We start from the raw sequence: 7,423 nt of genomic DNA, 5'->3' as shown, positions 1-7,423 counted from the left end.
TGTATGCAGTTTTCCAAATCTTGGCTCCATATTTTATGTGTTCCGTAAGATTACAATCTCACATTCTTTTCAATCGTAAATAAGGCACCAGCTCAGTTATAACTCACGTATAATATGCTCAAATTTCAATGAACAATCTTAAAATAAATTTCCAAATATAAACTGATTTCTTTCTTTTTATTTAAATTCTCCTGTTTATATATATATTACCGGTTTTGTATGACTATTAAAAGATTATCATTAATGTTAGTCTGCTTGGTAAACCTAGACTAAATATCTGATGAAACAGTTGCCCAGTAATCCACGGTTAACGTCCCCAGACAGATCACGGCTTTTAACCCAGCTTTTATTGTCTATTAGCACCGATTTCAGCATACAAAATTAAAGTTACAACGTTACCGAATCCAGCATACCAAATTAAAGTAACAACGTTACACATCAGCATACAAAATTAAAGTTACAACATTACAATGTTGAAAGGACCCTGTCTAGGTTAGTTGTGAGGATAATTAACTGACAGGACAGTTCTGGCAAAATTTAAATTGTTATTGAACAGTATGTAGCAAAAGTAACACTGGTCCACACTAATACAGTACTAAAAGTTTCAACCTGTTTGTATCGATGCGGTGGTCGGCAGGCGGCGAGATGGCGAGGCACAAAGCACACATACAATTACAGCAATGGCTCTTGAACTATTGGCACTTTACTTCTTCATAGCGTCGCAATACTTCTCCTTTTAGTGCCTTTGGAATATTGCCATGCTGTATAGGCGTCGGAAACGGCACATCCGAGGCTCAACGAAATCACGTTTTCCAGGAGAGCCTCCTCGATCCAGAACGTGTTTCTCTGACCGATGCCCAACTCCGACTACTACTGCTGAGCCCGTTATGCCGTACCGCGTCCGTGTGCATTTTCCCGCGCTCGCCTACCTCCACCTTTTCCTGCTCCCCTACAGACAGGGTATTCACCAAAGGTTTTACATTCCACATATCCTAATACATTTCCTACGTATGGACCAGGCGTACAATTACAACTTTCACATCTTACAATGGTTTCAACATTAGTTAAACTTCACTTCTATTATAACATTGCTTGAAATTTGACATAAATATTAAAATTTACATCGAAAATTGTTTACAGTTTCTTTAACACAATTGCATGAAACAAAAAAGAAATGAAATCAGAACATCGATTATACTAATTTATCGAAATTCAGAAGAAAAAATTTATTATATGTACAATAGTATAGCGTTGTTGTTGTTACAACTAGAGCAGAAGTGTCATGTTTGAATTCAGTCTCATATTTTTAATTTTTCTCCTCGTTCCATTAACAGGCAGAAAATGAGAAGAATAGCGCCATGTTAATTTCTCAGTGCGACATCGCAGATAGCACATGGTATTCTGGCAAAGTACTATGATGGCCTCATGCAGCAGCTTGATTTATTATTGAGGAATGCATCTCGGAGGGTGAGATTGTGGTTCAAATGGTTCAAATGGCTCTGAGCACTATGGGACTTAACATCTATGGTCATCAGTCCCCTAGAACTTAGAACTACTTAAACCTAACTAACCTAAGGACATCACACAACACCCAGTCATTACGAGGCAGAGAAAATCCCTGACCCCGCCGGGAATCGAACCCGGGAACCCGGGCGCGGGAAGCGAGAACGCTACCGCATGACCACGAGCTGCGGACCAGGTGAGATTATGCATCAGGATAGTAATGTAATATGTATGTATATAAAATATGAAATGATATGATCTGATCACTCCCATACAGTTTGACTAGACGCTAGAGAATCACTTACATACGTGACAGCTCACGAATGTTTGTTGAGTCACATAATTACGACAGTCTGTTTCCCGAGCAACTGTCGTTACCACCACACACAGATGGTAAGCGAGTTCTAAGTGATGTAATCAGGTGCCGGTACATCCCCACGCTTTCTGAGATCATCCAGTTTGAAGGGCTTCCCACAGCTATTGGAGGGTGTGTAACTCAGTACTTGTATGGCATCACGATTGCCGCAATCTCACGGATACACAACTCTCCAAAGAACTGGGAAGTTGGGAGGCTAGGCAAGATTCTGAGCACTTCATAGCGGCCTTCCAGATATTTGTTACACTTTTATACCGTGCAGTATCTTGCCGAAAGCTCCCATTTTCTCTCGGGATGACATCTTCACGTACTGGTGCGCCATTACCAGAAAGACGTCATTATACGTAACGGGTTTCCGAGAAATAACATATCAGTACGAGACACCGAACGAGGTGGCGCAGTGTTGACACAATGGATTCGTGACGTCGGTTCGTATCCTGGTTCAGATTTAGATTTTCGTGAGCTCCCTAAAGCGAATGCTCTGGTGGTTCCTTTCAAAGAGCATGGTTTCTGTGAAGATACTTTTTGTGATCATTATAACGTGACTCTTTTTTCTCAGCATGCTGAGTCAAGAACAATTCGACGGCAGATTTCTTATTGCATGATCTTAAGAATTCCGCTGACAGCTGATAAAATTGTTGTTTTATTCATACGCAACCGATTTCTTGGTCTAAAGCCGCAATATGAAGAGCAGCCTAGATGCTAAAGAGTAATATACAACGTCTCAACTTCGTGAATATTATAATTAATAAAGGTAATATCTAAAATATACCCACAACGTTAGGTCGTAGGTGTACCCATCGCTCCTAGTTATGCTGTTGAGTTGATATTGTCTACATCATATTCGCGAACGAAGAGTGAAGAAGACGTGATCCATTAATTTCGTGAAAATTTCTGGTGAGTGGCTCATACAGTTATAGATACTTGTTTTAAAATTTGTGTGCATCTAGAAAAACACTAAATATTTTATAGTGAGAAGACTCTAAAACTTTGTAAGCCGGCCGGGGTGGCCGAGCGGTTCTAGGCGCTACAGTCTGGAACCGCGCAACCGCTACGGTCGCAGGTTCGAATCCTGCCTCGGGCATGGATGTGTGTGATGTCCTTAGGTTAGTTAGGTTTAAGTAGTTTCTAAGACTAGGGGAGTGATGACCTCAGATGTTAAGTCCCATAGTGCCTCGAGCCATTTTTTTTGAAACTTTGTAAGCAATAAAACTAGTATTATTCTGGCTTGTGGAGGGGTGAACGCAGCGTTCCTAATAATGAGTACATGATGTCACACTGTGCAGCCTGTTAGTACGTTTCAGTCGCTTGTGCGGACCTCTTCTACTCTACCCAACATCGGGTGCCCCTACCGTCACACCAGTAAGAAAGTAGCCCTTTACACCATTCCACACAGTAATTTGCGTTGTGCCCCGACTAATCACTTTAGTAACGACTACTCTTTAACTGTCAATCCGGCTTCTTTACAAATTTTAAGCGTCCTCTGATTATAACTTTTTTTTTTGTTTTAGATCCAGGCAAATTTTAGAACTACATCGTCCATCAACCAGCAATTTTTACGAAATTAATGTATCACATCTTCGTCACTCCTCGTTCGCCAATGTAATAAAGACAATATTGACTGCGTAATACGTATATCTTGACTAGGAGCGATGGATTCACCTATGACATCCTAACATTGTGGGTGTACATTACATATTGTTGTTGTTGTGGTCTTCAGTCCTGAGACTGGTTTGATGCAGCTCTCCATGCTACTCTATCCTGTGCAAGCTGCTTCATCTCCCAGTACCTACTGCAACCTACATCCTTCTGAATCTGCTTAGTGTATTCATCTCTTGGTCTCCCTGTACGATTTTTACCCTCCACGCTGCCCTCCAATACTAAATCGGTGATCCCTTGATGCCTCAGAACATGTCCTACCAACCGATCCCTTCTTCTGGTCAAGTTGTGCCACAAACTTCTCTTCTCCCCAATCCTATTCAATACTTCCTCATTAGTTGTTTGATCTACCCATCTAATCTTCAGCATTCTTCTGTAGCACCACATTTCGAAAGCTTCTATTCTCTTCTTGTCTAAACTATTTATTGCCTATGTTTCACTTACATACATGGCTACACTACATACAAATACTTTCAGAAATGACTTCCTGACACTTAAATCTATTCTCGATGTTAACAAATTTCTCTTCTTCAGAAACGCTTTCCTTGCCATTGCCAGTCTACATTTTATATCCTCTCTACTTCGACCATCATCAGTTATTTTGCTACCCAAATAGCAAAACTCCTTTACTACTTCAAGTGTCTCATTTCCTAATCTAATACCCTCAACATCACCCGACTTAATTCGACTACATTCCATTATCCTCGTTTTGCCTTTGTTGATGTTCATCTCATATCCTCCCTTCAAGACACCATCCATTCCGTTCAACTGCTCTTCTAAGTCCTTTGCTGTCTCTGACAGAATTACAAAGTCATCGGCGAACCTCAAAGTTTTTATTTCTTCTCCATGGATTTTAATACCTACGCCGAATTTTTCTTTTGTTTCCTTTACAGCTTGCTCAATATACAGATTGAATAACATCGGGGAGAGGCTACAAACCTATCTTACCCCCTTCCCAACCACTGCTTCCCTTTCATGTCCCTCGACTCTTATAACTGCCATCTGGTTTCTGTACAAATTGTAAATAGCCTTTCGCTCCCTGTATTTTACCCCTGCCACCTTTAGAATTTGAAAGAGAGTATTCCAGTCAACATTGTCAAAAGCTTTCTCTAAGTCTACAAATGCTAGAAACGTAGGTTTGCCTTTCCTTAATCGTTCGTCTAAGATAAGTCGTAGGGTCAGTATTGCCTCCAGTGTTCCTACGGAATCCAAACTGATCTTCCCCGAGGTCGGCTTCTACTAGTTTTTCCATTCGTCTGTAAAGAATTCGTGTTAGTATTTTGCAGCTGTGGTTTATTAAACTGATAGTTCGGTAATTTTCACATCTGTCAACTCCTGCTTTCTTTGGGATTGGAATTATTATATTCTTCTTGAAGTCTGAGGGTATTTCGCCTGTTTCATACATCTTGCTCACCAGATGGTAGAGTTTTGTCAGGACTGGCTCTCCCAAGGCCGTCAGTAGTTCCAATGGAATGTTGTCTACTCCGGGGGCCTTGTTTCGACTCAGTTCTTTCAGTGCTCTGTCAAACTCTCCACGCAGTATCGTATCTCCCATTTCATCTTCACCTACATCCTCTTCCATTTCCATAAGATTGTCCTCAAGTACATCGCCCTTGTATAGACCCTCTATATACTCCCTTCTTTGCTTAGAACTGGGATTCCATCTGAGCTCTTTATGTTCATACAAGTGGTTCTCTTATCTCCAAAGGTCTTTTTAATTTTCCTGTAAGCACTATCTATCTTACCCCTAGTGAGATAAGCCTCTACATCCTTACATTTGCCCTCTAGCCATCCCTGCTTAGCCATTTTGCACTTCCTGTCGATCTCATTTTTGAGACGTTTGTATTCCTTTTTGCCTGCTTCATTTACTGCATTTTTATATTTTCTCCTTTCATCAATTAAATTCAATATTTCTTCTGTTACCCAAGAATTTCTACTAGCCCTCGTCTTTTTACCTACTTGATCCTCCGCTGCCTTCACTACTTCATCCCTCAAAGCTACCCATTCTTCTTCTACTGTATTTCTTTCCCCCATTCCTGTCAATTGTTCCCTTATGCTCTCCCTGAAACTCTGTACAACCTCTGGTTCTTTCAGTTTATCCAGGTCCCATCTCCTTAAATTCCCACCTTTTTGCAGTTTCTTCAGTTTTAATCTACAGTTCATAAGCAATAGATTCTGGTCAGAGTCCACATCTGTAAATGTCTTACAATTTAAAACCTCGTTCCTAAATCTCTGTCTTACCATTATATAATCTATATGAAACCTTTTAGTATCTCCAGGATTCTTCCATGTATACAAACTTCTATCATGATTCTTAAACCAAGTGTTAGCTATGATTAAGTTGTGCTCTGTGCAAAATTCTACCAGGCGGCTTCCTCTTTCATTTCTTAGCCCCAATCCATATTCACCTACTACGCTTCCTTCTCTCCCTTTTCCTACACTCGAATTCCAGTAACCCATGACTATTAAATTTTCGTCTCCCTTCACTACCTGAATAATTTCTTTTATTTCATCATACATTTCTTCAATTTCTTCGTCATCTGCAGAGCTAGTTGGCATATAAACTTGTACTACTGTAGTAGGTGTGGGCTTCGTATCTATCTTGGCCACAACAATGCGTTCACTATGCTGTTTGTAGTAGCTTACCCGCATTCCTATTTTCCTATTCATTATTAAAGCTACTCCTGCATTACCCCTATTTGACTTTGTGTTTATAACCCTGTAGTCACCTGACCAGAAGTCTTGTTCCTCCTGCCACCGAACTTCACTAATTCCCACTATATCTAGCTATTTTCCTATTCATTATTAAAGCTACTCCTGCATTACCCCTATTTGACTTTGTGTTTATAACCCTGTAGTCACCTGACCAGAAGTCTTGTTCCTCCTGCCACCGAACTTCACTAATTCCCACTATATCTAGCTTTAACCTATCCATTTCCCTTTTTAAATTTTCTAACCTACCTGCCCGATTAAGGGATCTGACATTCCACGCTCCGATCCGTAGAACGCCAGTTTTCTTTCTCCTGATAACGACATCCTCTTGAGTAGTCCCCGCCCGCAGATCCGAATGGGGGACTATTTTACCTCCGGAATATTTTACCCAAGAGGACGCCATCATCATTTAACCATACAGTAAAGCTGCATGCCCTCGGGAAAAATTACGGCTGTAGTTTCCCCTTGCTTTCAGCCGTTCGCAGTACCAGCACAGCAAGGCCGTTTTGGTTATTGTTACAAGGCCAGATCAGTCAATCATCCAGACTGTTGCCCTTGCAACTACTGAAAAGGCTGCTGCCCCTCTTCAGGAACCACACGTTTGTCTGGCCTCTCAATAGATACCCCTCCGTTGTGGTTGTAACTACGGTACGGCTATCTGTAACGCTGAGGCACGCAAGCCTCCCCACCAACGGCAAGGTCCATGGTTCATGGAGGGGGGAATGAGATTGAGCCAACAGCACCCGGTGATCCCAGGCGGTCACCCATCCAAGTACTAACCGGGCCCGATGTTGCTTAACTTCGGTGATCGGACGAGAACCGGTGTATTCAACATGGTATGGCCGTTACATATTATCTTTACTAATTTTAATATCCATAAAGCTGAGATGCTATATATTACTTTTTACCGTTTAGGTTGCACCGGATAAAGCGGCTTTAGGCCGCCGCGAATCCAGTTGTGTATCAATAAAACGACTGTTTTACCAGCTGTCAGTGGAACTTTTCTTGACTTCATGCCTTGCAACAGCTGCGGATGTAGTTATATTACTTTTCATTAATGTCTTTATAATATTACTAATATTAAAATATTATATTACGATTTTTTTGGAGGTGGGGAGGATAATTTGAAATATTGAGTTTAATATTAGCTGTGGGAGTTAATTTTTGATGTTT

At 41.0% G+C, this 7,423-nt stretch overlaps 1 non-coding gene across 1 annotated transcript; it reads right to left on the bottom strand.

The window, feature by feature from the left end:
• Nucleotides 1–6,981: 6,981 nt before the first annotated feature.
• Nucleotides 6,982–7,100, bottom strand: LOC126163974 (5S ribosomal RNA). The gene has a single exon (XR_007535393.1). It is a non-coding gene; the product is annotated as a 5S ribosomal RNA (ribosomal RNA).
• Between the last annotated feature and the right edge of the window lie 323 nt (nucleotides 7,101–7,423).

The sequence above is a fragment of the Schistocerca cancellata genome, chromosome 2 (assembly GCF_023864275.1).
Source record: "Schistocerca cancellata isolate TAMUIC-IGC-003103 chromosome 2, iqSchCanc2.1, whole genome shotgun sequence".
Lineage (NCBI taxonomy): Eukaryota > Metazoa > Arthropoda > Insecta > Orthoptera > Acrididae > Schistocerca > Schistocerca cancellata.
This window is presented reverse-complemented; position numbering and strand designations above follow the sequence as displayed.